Raw genomic sequence first — 13503 nt, 5'->3', positions numbered from 1 at the left:
TGTCAGCAGGCTTTCACAATGTAAGAGTATAAACCATAAAACCAAGAAATAATTTCATCAAAGCTGAGGGGAAATTAACTGTCAACCTCCATTTCTGTATCATAGAAAAACTTTTATTCAAGTGTGGGCAACTGTAAAGTTATTTCTGCTAATGTGCCTCAAGGATGTAACACTTAGAAAGATTAAGGAAACTTTGCTCTTTGAAAATATCCGAGAGACTGTAAGACCAGAGTAAGCCAGCTTTGAACTGAAGAAGAAAACAGTAAAATGATTGAAGCAGCCAGAATTTTACATAGCAGCCAATGAACAGCTTTCCCTGCTTCTGTTACAAATAATCATATCTGTTCTTACTGCTTGAGCATCGTTCAAGGAAACTATCCTGATCCAACTTGTTGTTCAAGGAAACTATCCTGATCCAGCTTGTCCTTTACCTGAAACATTTCATAGATTCAGCTCTGTCATTCACAGTTAGGGATCTGTATACATGATTGAAGAGTTCCTGATTCTGATGTGACCTTGACTCTCTTCTCACTTTGTGTGAATGGCCTTAATCAGATTATTAGAGGATTTCCTATATTAACAAAGATTGCAACTGGAAGAGACATTTCTGGATACATAACATTTTACTAAACATTCTGAATGAGTCTTAAAACAGAAGGAGAATAAGACAGAATAAACAGATGGATTTACAGTTTATACAAGTATTTTGCTCCTGTCCAGGTGAAAGCGGTCAAAGCAAGAATCTTCTTAGTAAAGACACCTGTAGATGCTGCAAATGGAAAAGTTGAAAAAAAAAAAAAAATAGTGTACAGCATCAGCCAAGAAAACAAATGTTAAAAATAAAGTGGGTGAACAATAAAAGTCTTCAGGGGAAAGAGAGCCAATTACTTAATCTTTCTGTTTAACTCTTACACTCACAAGAACAAAAACCACTGTTGGACCTCACTACATGAGCCTCTAAGTCCTGTATTAGCTCAGCTTTAAGACTGATCAAAAAGCCCAGAGTCAGAAACAGAGAAATCAAAATTTTTTTAGTGCACAATCCCCAAACTTTTTGGCACCAGGGACTGATTTTGTGGAAGGCAGTTTTTTCATGCACTGAGATGAGGTGTGTAGGTGGTGGGGGGGGGGGGGGGGGGGCGGGGAGGGGCGGTGGCGGTGGTTCAGGATGATTCAAGCACACTGCATTTATTGTGTACTTTATTTCTATTTTTATTGCATCGGCTCCAGCTCAGATCAGCAAGCATTAGACACCAGAGGTTGGGAACCCTTGGTTGGATGGATGACGGAGCTCACCTGTCTGAAGCAGGAGACAATCCTCCTAGCGCAGCCGTCTGCGAACAGTACACAGTGACAGTCTTGCTCTGTGGCTGGGGGAAGGGGGAAGATTGCCAGTTATATCGGGAATTACAAATTACATAAAACGGGCTCATTACTTACCAGGGAAGCCAGCAGAGGTGCGTGCACCTCATGGCCTTTGGTAAGAACAATCCCCAGCTGGGTCCTGGGGTATTCACCTGAGTAGGCTGTAGGTGAAGCAGGCAGCAGTTGATCAGGGGATGCACAGAAAACAAGAGAACAGCCACCTTGACTAGGCAGACCACACAGCCACAAAATATGAAGGGATAATCTTGAATATTTTAACTAAAATTTAGTTTATAATATTTGCTTTAAGCCCTTGAACCATCTCCTGACTTTCCCCAAAGTTCCCATGTAACAGGTAATTATTATCATCTTGGCAATGCTTAGGTTTCATCCTGTGACTCTCACCCTTAATTTTTTTAAAAAAGGATTTTTCCTTCCTCATTCATGGCATCCAACAACTTAGCAGAGAGTCTGTGCTAGAACGAATTTACACTGTCTTACAGGATCTGACTTGCTCATCTCTCTCCCATGCTGCACCCACTGACATCATGTTGCAAAAATGAAATTGAGTATTGAAGTTATATAAATCAAAACTTTTAAAAATGAAAGCTAGTTGTTAAACATAAATCACTATGCAAATAAAATACCAGATTATGTACTTTGCTAAAGGCATCTTCCTGTTAATTCTCTATTATTGTCTCAAGACGTAAACCATCAACAAACCATAATCAGTATGGAATTTCCACAAGGGTCTTTAAAGTCTGACAGTATCATGAGCAATTCTAGAACAGACACTGCTGCTGCTACTGCTAAGTCGCTTCAGTTGTGTCCGACTCTATGTGACCCCAGAGACAGCAACCCACCAGGCTCCCCCATCCCTGGGATTCTCCAGGCAAGAACACTGGAGTGGGTTGCCATTTCCTTCTCCAAAGCATGAAAGTGAAAAGTGAAAGGGAAGTCGCTCAGTCGTGTCCGACTCTTAGCGACCCCATGGACTGCAGCCTACCAGGTTCATCCGTCCATGGGATTTTACAGGCAAGAGTACTGGAGTGGGGTGCCATTGCCTTCTCCGGAACAGACACTAGGCGGTAATGTTTTCCCCTCTTCTAATAATGAAAAGATAACAGTAGTTTTTTAAAGTGTTATAATGCTATGCAAAAATGTATTGAGTGCTTCCCAGGGACTCAGCGGTAAAGAATCCACCTGCCAATGCAGAGACACGGTTCGATCCCTGGGTCAGGAAGATCCCCTGGAGAAGGAAATGGCAATCCATTCCAGTATTCTTGACTGGAAAGTTCCATGGACAGAGGAGCCTGGTGGGCTATAGTCTGTAGGATTCCAAAAGAATTGAACACAACTTAGTGACTAATTAACAACAATAAAATGAATTTGGGATAAAGTAATTTCATTTCTTTTTTTTATTTTTTTCTGGCTGTTTGCCCAGTAAACGGCTTGTATGTTCAGTATGAAACAAAGTTTTCATGATTTCAGAGATCATCAAAGTTAAAAACCAAGTTTATATTAGGTCTCCACTCATTAATATGTAGTTCTTATTGCCCATTTATTCATAATCTGATAATGGTGCTTTAGTCTAATCATAGATAATTTGGACATTGATTTACCTGTATCCTTGTGTAAAAATCTAACCTAAATTGAAGATCTCAGGAAGTACTAGATATTACTAATTTCTATTTATATATGTAGAATTAGTTAGGATTCTTATCAAAGTTCTCAGCAAGGCTCAATAGAAAAGGTGCTAATAATACCTTATCCTAGGCAATGGCACCCCACTCCAGTACTCTTGCCTGGAAAATCCCATGGATGGAGGAGCCTGGTAGGCTGCAGTCCATGGGGTCACAAAGAGTTGGACACGACTGAGTGATTTCACTTTAACTTTTCACTTTCATGCATTGGAGAAGGAAATGGCAACCCACTCCAGTGTTCTTGCCTGGAGAATCCCAGGGATGGGGGAGCCTGGTGGGCTGCCGTCTATGGGGTCACACAGAATGAGACACGACTGAAGCAACTTAGCAGCAGCAGCAGTCCTTGTAATAATCTAATCCTCCAGTCAAGAAAACAAATGGACAAGAATGTGGATTTATTCATAACTTCAGGACCATACACAAAAAAAGTAATTCCTTATTTCCATACTTCTAAACACAAGTACTATTTTATCTTTTGTGCCACTTGTGGCTGTATCTTTTATAATCACTAATCTGTGACTAAAAAAATTCAGCTTTCTTTAGTACTCTTCTAGATTGAGATTATCAACACCCAGTACCTTTCCCAGAAAAATCACCTCAAAATTCTACTGAGGCACCCTCTAATTGTCATGAGACCTTAAATAGGACTTTGGAGTCACAAATCTTCTTTTAATGTTTATATTTTTTTAGTACATTGAATTCAATTACTTTTCACATTGTTATAAAATGAGATCAGCTCTAAAACAAATTTCATCTACTTGTTGATTTGGTCCAGTTAAAAAAAAAGTTTTTTTTCCAAAGAGAAATTAATTTGCCATAATAAAGTGCCTACAACACCTTTTACTTATCCCAATGACATAAATCCCTCACTTTGACAAATTGTAAGCCATTCAATTTAAGTCTGAATTTGGCAATAAGGAGTTCATGATATGAACCACAGTCAGCTCCTGGTCTTGTTTTTGTTGACTGTATACAGCTTCTCCATCTTTGGCTGCAAAGAATATAATCAATCTTATTTCAGTGTTGACCATCTGGTGATGTCCATGTGTAGAGTCTTCTCTTGTGTTGTTGGAAGAGGGTGTTTGCTATGACCAGTGAATTTTCTTGGCAAAACTCTATTAGGCTTTGCCCTGCTTCATTCTGTATTCCAAGGCCAAATTTGCCTGTTACTCCAGATATTTCTTGACTTCCTACTTTTGCATTCCAGTCCCCTATAATGAAAAGCTCATCTTTTTGGGGTATTAGTTCTAAAAGGTCTTGTAGGTCTTCATAGAACCATTCAACTTCAGCTTCTTCAGCATTACTGGTTGGGGCATAGACTTGGATTACTGTGATATTGAATGGTTTGCCTTGGAAACGAACAGAGATCATTCCGTCGTTTTTAAGATTGCATCCATACTGCATTCCGGACTCTTAGATGTTCAAGCTGGTTTTAGAAAAGGCAGAGCAACCAGAGATCAAATTGCCAACATTCGCTGGATCATCGAAAAAGCAAGAGAGTTTCAGAAAAACATCTATTTCTGCTTTATTGACTATGCCAAAGCCTTTGACTGTGTGAATCACAAGAAACTGTGGAAAATTCTGAAAGAGATGGGAATACCAGACCACCTGACCTGCCTCTTGAGAAATCTGTATGCAGGTCAGGAAGCAACAGTCAGAACTGGACATGAAAAAACAGACTGGTTCCAGATAGGAAAAGGAGTACGTCAAGGCTGTATATTGTCACCCTGCTTATTTAACTTATATGCAGAGTACATCATGAGAAACGCTGGGCTGGAAGAAGCACAACCTGGAATCAAGATTGCTGGGAGAAATATCAATAACCTCAGATATGCAGATGACACCACCCTTAAGGCAGAAAGTGAAGAGGAACTCAAAAGCCTCTTGATGAAAGTGAAAGTGGAGAGTGAAAAAGTTGGCTTAAAGCTCAACATTCAGAAAACGAAGATCATGGCATCTGGTCCCATCATTTCATAGGAAATAGTTGGGGAAACAGTGGAAACTGTCAGACTTTATTTGGGGGGGTGGGCTCCAAAATCACTGCAGATGGTGATTGCAGCCATGAAATTAAAAGACGCTTAATCCTTGGAAGGAAAGTTATGACCAACCTAGATAGCATGCTGAAAAGCAGAGACATTACTTAGCCAACAAAGGTCTGTCTAGTCAAGGCTATGGTTTTTCCAGTAGTCATGTATGGATGTGAAAGTTGGACTGTGAAGAAAGCTGAGTGCCAAAGAATTGATGCTTTTGATCTGTGGTGTTGGAGAAGACTCTTGGGAGTCCCTTGAACTGCAAGGAGATCCAACCAGTCCATTCTGAAGGAAACAGCCCTGGGATTTCTTTGGAAGGAATGATGCTGAAGCTGAAACTCCAGTACTTTGGCCACCTGATGCAAAGAGTTGACTCATTGGAAAAGACCCTGATGCTGGGAGGGATTGGGGGCAGGAGGAGAAGGGGAAGACAGAGGATGAGATTGCTGGATGGCATCACTGACTTGATGGACGAGTCTAAGTGAACTCCAGGAGTTGGTGATAGACAGGGAGGCCTGGCGTGCTGCAATTCATGGGGTTGCAAACAGTCGGACACAACTGAGTGACTGAGCTGAACTGAACTGAAGCCATTCCAAAATTTCCCAGATCAGTCACTTAGAAAAATTGAAATTATTCCTCTGTCTTCCTGACTACTGCTACAAATTAGAATTAGTAGGATTACCAATTTGATGTATTTCTGAAATTATCACACTACTATATGACTAAACTAAGTTCCTGGTGAGCAAATCACTTTCTTTGAGTGAAAATTTGAGCAACCACTGTGAGTCAAAATTACCTGTCCAATAAACACCCACATTTATTATCATGAACTGTGTTACCTATTCATACATGAGAAGTAAGGACCATTGATATTTTGGCTAAATGTCAAGGGCATGGTCAGAGATTATGAGTTAATTAGTCTTCCTCTTCTCCTAAGGACAGTTTTCTCCACTTTACATCAGGGCAATAACAGCAGCATTTTAGCTTGTGGAGACCCAATACAAACTTTTAGTTCAATGACCTTTTAAACTTGGCTGAACACTGAATATACAAAATATTTATTATTCAAGTAGCCTTACTGCTTATAACACTCATTACTTTCTCCAACACACAATTTCATATAACATTAAGAAAATAAAACTTAAAAATTTGCTGTTCTTTCACTGCTATTTTAAAGAGAGAAAATTTCATTACTGCCCAAACTCTGTTCTAGAATTGTTCATAATACAATCAGACTTTTTAAAAACTCTTGTGGAAATCTGACATTTATTACTGCTTGTTTATAGTTTATATCTTAAGAAGAAAAAGAGAATTACCAGGCTGCAACCACCTTTACAGATCTTAATTTCCTTGGTAGAATGATAGAAACAAAATTAACCTGGATGATAATACTGCTTGCACTTACAAGAGCTTGCAGATAAGTAAGAGATAGATGAGTTAATATGTATAATAATAACATGTCTATGATTTTGGAATACTTCAAAAAATTGAGTGCTCTTCACCTCTCAGGCCCTACAGTTAGAAAAGTTAAAGAGATGAAAGAACTCTTAATGTTTCCTGAGAATTTGACTATAATGGTACAAGCGGCACAAAAAGAGATGACAAAGAGACTAAGGAAAAGCACTCTCACTGATAATTAGGCAAGACAGATAGCTTTTACTAAGACCCTCAAATTCATGTTGTTGCTGCTGTTTAGTCACTACGTTGTGTCTGACTCTTTTGTGACCCCGTGGACTCTAGCCCATCAGTCTCCTCTGCACAGGATTTTCCAAGCGATAATACTGAAGTGGGTTGTCGTTTCCTTCCCCAGAGGATCTTCCCAACTCAGGGACTGAGCCTGTGTCTCCTGTATTGGCCTGTGGACTCTTTACCACTGAGCCGTCAGGGGATGCCCTCTCCTTGAATCTGTAATGGCACGCAAAGGCTGAATCTTGGGAGAAGTGCAAAGAATCTATTATGGACTGATACTGATTGGCTTTTGAAACATAAAAGGAAAAAAAAAAAGAGTAATGAAAATGTATAAAAATAAAATTTTATGAAATAAATTTCTTACATGTAGGAGAAATGATATATACTTAATATTTGAGAGGGAAACAAAAAATGCTGAGCAATTTTCTGGTGCATAACTGCTAGTAGGAAAAATTTTAATATGTTGACAATTTTTGGAAGGTCTTAGAAAATTGTAACTTTTTCCATTGATAATTAAGATCCCTTGATTCAGTTTCAGCCAGGAGTCATTAGTATGGTCTCACACTATCACACAAAGACTGCAAGTATGCATACATATATACGTGTACACATAAATATGTTCATGTATCACAAATATACATGTCATATGTATGCATATATTCAATATACATAAAAGCTTTAAAATATCATAGGAAACATCCAATTCAGAATGACAGATGTGTGCAAGTTGTTTAGGTGAGCAGGAAATAGTAATTTCCATTGAGTAGAGAAACATAGCTTCTATTGCATTTTAAATTTACTTTTCTTATACTGGGTTGTGAATAAACACATGTTCATTATACTGTTCTTTATAAATGGTTGAATGTCCAAACTATTTTGTAATTTTTGTTAAGAAAATTAATGAAGAAGAGTTATCTTCTTTTAGCCATTTTACTCCCTACATACACACCATTAATTCAAGTACCTAATTACTTTGTTCTACATTTTAAGTGGTGATCTCATCTCAAAATCACTGATAATTAGTGCTTCTTATAAAAATATGCAAATATAATTCTGTAAGTAAAATATGTATTAGTTTCATATCTTGAATTGAATCCTACTTAGTTCATGCACATTCTTAGGGCCCCCATAATAATAGTATTTAAAATAAAGAAGCAAAAGAATATGAAAGAAGTGGAGAACCTTAGTACTATGAAGAGTTTCTAATTTCTTGGACTGTAATAAAGAATACACCAGTGGCATTATCACAAATCCACAGCCTAATTAAAAATTAAACCAATCTATACTTACAACTCTAAAATTCTAGGATCACATTTGGTCAAAGACAGAAGAAAAACTGTATCTGTGGGAGGATGTTTTTGGTTATCTGAATGTATTATTGATTTGGCTTTGGAAGGAGTATATCAGAAATTGTAAAATATACAGGTTTTGACTATGTGATGTTCTTGGTAGGACAAAACCTATGAGGAAGAAAAATTCAAGGAAGACACTGGAATCTAATAAAAAGGTCATCCATGTGCATGGTGGAAAAGAATAAGAACCCACCTAACAAGCTGTATGGTGGTAAAAATTGGGCCATCCCATCATTAAAGTTACAGACCACTTCTCCAGAGAGGTAAATACGGAGTACAAGAGAGATGCACAAATCACAGGCGGACAGTGACCCAGAACAGCAGAACAAGTACTGACAGGAATAGCTGCTGTGTAAAAGGAGCTAATAAAAAAGCTTTTTAGTTTTCTTGTCGCTGTGGCTAAGTTTGCTCAAATCTCAAGAGTAATTGCAAACCTAGCAAAGGCAAAGTATTCATCAGGGCTTACTAAGTAGTGGATATATCTATTTTATTGGGGACCCTGGAACAGTAGCTTCAGTAAAACAAAAAGCAACAGCTGAGATTCAAAACTAACAAAAGATTCTTCACTTTGGTAACCATGGGATGGGATGAGACCATCTATCTTGGTGTCAGGGATTAGGGGAAGATTTCTGAAGAGTAGATGGAGAGAGACATGATGGCAAGAAAGACAAGTCAGATGAATAAGATTTGGAGATCATTTAAGGGCTAAAGATATATGAACAGAAAATCAGGAGTGACATTGAAAAATGAAAATATATAGTATATGCTATTATAGATATACTCTGACATGTATGCATATACTATAATATGTTGTTGTTCAGTTCCCTAGTCATGTCTGACTCTTTGTGATCCCATTGACAGCAGCACACCAGGCTTCACTTACCATCTTCCAGAATTTGCCCAAGTTCATGTCCATTGCATCAGTGATGCCTTCCAGCCATCTCATCCTCTGTTGTCCTCTACACTCTATACTAAATGCCTCATAATACCATATATATACTATGCACCTCTATATACTCTATACCTCTACAAACTACACGCATGCATATACTATATACATATCTTGGTTTAAATATATTTTCCACTATTAAAGAAAATATAGACTGAGCTTCTAAGCATGTCTAGAATTCAGCCCTGCAATTGGGACACCAAGAGCACAGTGACTTTCCCATAATAAAGGTAAATTAATACACAGTATATACATTTAGTAGATATAAAAAAGAAGGGAACTTTGAGAAAAATCCAAGGCTTGGAGATCCCACCTTTAAAAAAAAATTGAGATGTAATTCTTAAAATCAAATATAAAATAGTAACTGGTCTTGTACATTCCCTGAGCAGATAAAACCAATTAAGCCATACGATTGAAACTTATTTTAGATTTTTTGCAGAACAAATGAAACTTAATTTGGGCCACTTCTTATAAATATCTCTGAAAATAATAAACAAAATATAAAGTTTCCCCAAATTGATATAAATTACTTCAGATGGTGACTGCAGCCATGAAATTAAAAGAAGCTTGCTCCTTGGAAGGAAAACTATGACAAAACTGGACATCATATTAAAAAGCAGAGACATCACCTTGCTGACAAAGGTCTGAATAGTCAAAGCTATGGTTTTTCCAGTAGTCATATACAGATGTGAAAATTGGACCATAAAGAAGGTTCAGCGCTGAAGAATTGATGTTTTCAAATTGCAGTGCTGGAGAAGACTCTTGAGAATCCCTTGGACAGCAAGAAGATCAAACCAATCTATCCTAAAGTATATCAACCCTGAATATTCATTGGAAGAACTGATGCTAAAGCTGAAGCTCCAATACTTTGGCCACCTAATATGAAGACCTGATTCATTGGAGAAGACCCTGATACTGAGAAACATTGAAAACAAAAGGAGAAGGGGGCAGCAGAGGATGAAATAATTAGATAGCATCACCAACTCAATGGACATAAATCTTAGCAAACTCTGGGAGATAGTGAAGGACAGGGGATCCTGTCATGCTGCAGGCTCTGAGGTTGCAAAGAGCAGGACACGACTTAGCAACTGAACAACAAAAACAAGAAACCCACTTTTTACCAGTCCTCTATAACTAGGGAGATCTCTATCTAATGTTATAAGCAATCACTTCAAATTATGAACAGCCTTTGTGTCTCACTGTATAAAACCATCTTATAAACAACATACATCTGAGCACCATTCCACTGTCAGTTTGAGAGCTCCTGGTTTGCAAATTTTTTTAATGCACAGAGTAGACTCTGACTATTACTCTTCAGTAATCAAGTGGCTTTACTTCTACTATTTCTAAATTTTTGCCTTTCTTAACATATATCATTGGGGAAGTTTAAAATGAAAACCATGTTGATTTGATACATTTATACGACATGTGATTGTCATTATAACTTTAGCTAACACTTTTATCACACCACATAATTACTTATTTTTGGTGAGAACCGTTAAGATCTAGTCTCTTAGCATTTTTGAAACATATATACAGGAACACCTGAGAAATACTATGGGTTTGGTTCCAGACCATTGCACTAACACAAATATAGCAGTCAAGCTAATCATACAAATGTTTTGATTTTCTAATGTATATGAAGGTTATATTTGGGCTGATAGCAGCAATATGGCAGAGTGAAAAAGTACCTTTCTCTATCCCCTTTAATCTACAACCAGTAAAACATCCACAACTGAACAAATGTTCCTCTGCCCAGCACAATAGGATGCTGGAGAATTCCATGCATCTGTTACCTCTGAAGGTGAGCAGACTAGGAGACACAGAGGATAAAGAACCTAGGGAACCATGGGGTCTGAGACTGCAATCCTGGCCCTCTGACAGTGGGAACTAAGCCAGCAGCTTAGAACCCAGTAGCAACAAGGGAGGCCGTATACTCAACTCCAGTCTCTTGAGCAGTGGTCCTTGTGGCCACAGGTAGCAAGGCAGCAGTGGTCATGGGCCTGGAACCCCATGCACCAATCAGTGAAGTGCCCATCATCCTGGCTCAAGTTCTCCCACCTGTGGCAGTAAAGCGCATGAACCCTACGAAACCACACAAGGTAGGGGCACCTGCACAACAGACCCCAGTTCCACACCTCCCCACCAAGGCCCTCCCCAAACAGAAGTGGAGTCTTATGACTTGGGGGATACCAAACACAAAGGAAGCGCCCTCAGTCCCAGTGATAACAGCAGCTCTGGCAGAAGCAAGGCAACAGTGACCCTGCAGGAGCAAGAACTGACAAGGAAAGCACAGAATTCCATCCCTTATAAAGACATGGAGACTGGAAAGTGCCATCTCTCAAATAGAACCAGAGGCAGTTCGTGGAAGAGAATCTAAAAACTTGTGCTATAGTGCCACCTACCAGAGAACAAAAGAAAGGACTCTAATGTCTAACCTGTCATTTAACTTCAAATGTTCCAGCAGAGGAATAATTGATAAAGCGTTGTGAAGAACCACAGCTGCACTATACCACAAGAATAAAAGGACAGTCCAGAAAGCAAATTTAAATTCATGGAGTTTTGTGACCTAACAAATAAAGGATTCAAAATAGGTCTCATGAAAAACCTCAGTGAGATACAAGAAAACTCAGAAAGGCAATTTAATGAATAGAAGGCATATTTTATCAAAGAGATTGAAACTCTCTGAAAGAATCTAACTGAAATTCTGGGGCTGAAGAATTTTTACTGAGTATACTGACTTGTTTACTGGCAAGACGAAGAATGCATAAGAAAGTGTTAGAAATATACCAGTCCACATGGAAGACAGATTTAGCAAGCTCAAAGATAGAAATCTAGAAATGAAATAAATAAAAGAGAGACATGTTTTAAAAATGAGGAAATTCTTTGAGAACTTTCTGACTCAAGAAGGACATCATTAGGGTAATGGGTATCCTAGAAAAAGAAGAGAGGGAAAAGTGAACAGAGAGACTATTTAAAGAATTATAGCTGAGAAATTCTCAAACCCGGGAAAGGAACTGAACATACAAGTCCGTGAAGCTGCGAGAACACTTAACTACCTCACCACAAAAAAATCTTCTCCAAGATACATAATATTAAAATTGCCAAGAGTTAATGACAAAGAAAGAATTGTAATGACCTCCAGAGGAAAAAAGGATGATAATCTACAAAGGAACCCCCAATAATCAATGAGCAGATTTTTTGCAGAAACCCTATGAGCCAGGAAGAAGAGGAATGACATTCTCAAAACACTGAAAGATAAAAACTCATCCAAGAATACTCTATCCAGAAAAGCTGTCATTCAGATATGAAGGAGAAATAAAGACTTTTCCAAGCAAAAGCTGAGAGAGTTCATCAACACCGAACCTGCTGAGAGGTGTTCTTCTACCATAGATAAATCAGCAAAAATACGCAAAACCCTAAGCAAGATAAAAATAGATAGAACCAGAAAATTTCAACTCTTTGTCAGAATAGGTTCTTAAACATTTATTAAAGCATAATGATTGAAGGGAGAAAAAAAAGTAGAAAAGTAATGACAGCTATTTCAGTTCGGTAACAAACTCACAACCTAAAAAGGAATAATTTGAGATGATAAAGAAATAAAAGGGGGAAAAGAAAAAAATGGAACTCAGATAAGTAAGTTAAGATGCTATCAGTGGAAACGGGAACACTTTATCTATGGGACTTTTTATACAAACCTCGGGGTAACATCAAACAGAAACATAAAACAGAAACATGAAACACAAAAATAAAAGAAACTAAGAAAAAGGTCATAGACAATGACTGAATCAAATGAGACAGAAGACAATGGGAAAGAAACAATGGATATAAAGAAATAAGAAAACAAAGATAAAAGGTAAGTCCTCATCTTTCAATAATCACCCTAAAAATAAATGGAATGAATTCATCAATTCATCCATTCGTCAATCAAAAGACACAGTACTTGTGTGGATTGAAAAACAAGATCCAACTACATGGTGCTTTCAGGAGACACAATTCAGTTCTAAAGACAAACATAAAGTGAAGAAATGGAAGGTGACACTCCAGTTCCAAAAGGAAGGTGTGACAATTTCTTAAAATATACAACAATAAATTTTGCCACATTGATTGGCTCTTTCATTCAAGAATGCTATCTCTGGAGCAGGCAATACTGTTTGATAGCATTTTATTCACTGTAGCAGAGAAGGTGATGGCACCCTGGTAGAACTTCTTTTCAAAATTGGAGTTAATTCTCTCAAACCCTGCCACTGCTTTATCAACTAAGTTGATGACAGATTTAATCCTGTGTTGTCATTCCAACAATCTTTACAGCATCATTACCAGTAGATTTTATTTCAAGAAACAATTTTCTTTGCTCATCCATAAGAAGCAACTCTTCACCCATTAAAGTTTTAGCATGAAATTGCCACAGTTCA

Source organism: Capricornis sumatraensis, chromosome 11 (assembly GCF_032405125.1).
Source record: "Capricornis sumatraensis isolate serow.1 chromosome 11, serow.2, whole genome shotgun sequence".
Taxonomy (NCBI): domain Eukaryota; kingdom Metazoa; phylum Chordata; class Mammalia; order Artiodactyla; family Bovidae; genus Capricornis; species Capricornis sumatraensis.
Note: the sequence above shows the minus strand (reverse complement) of the source record.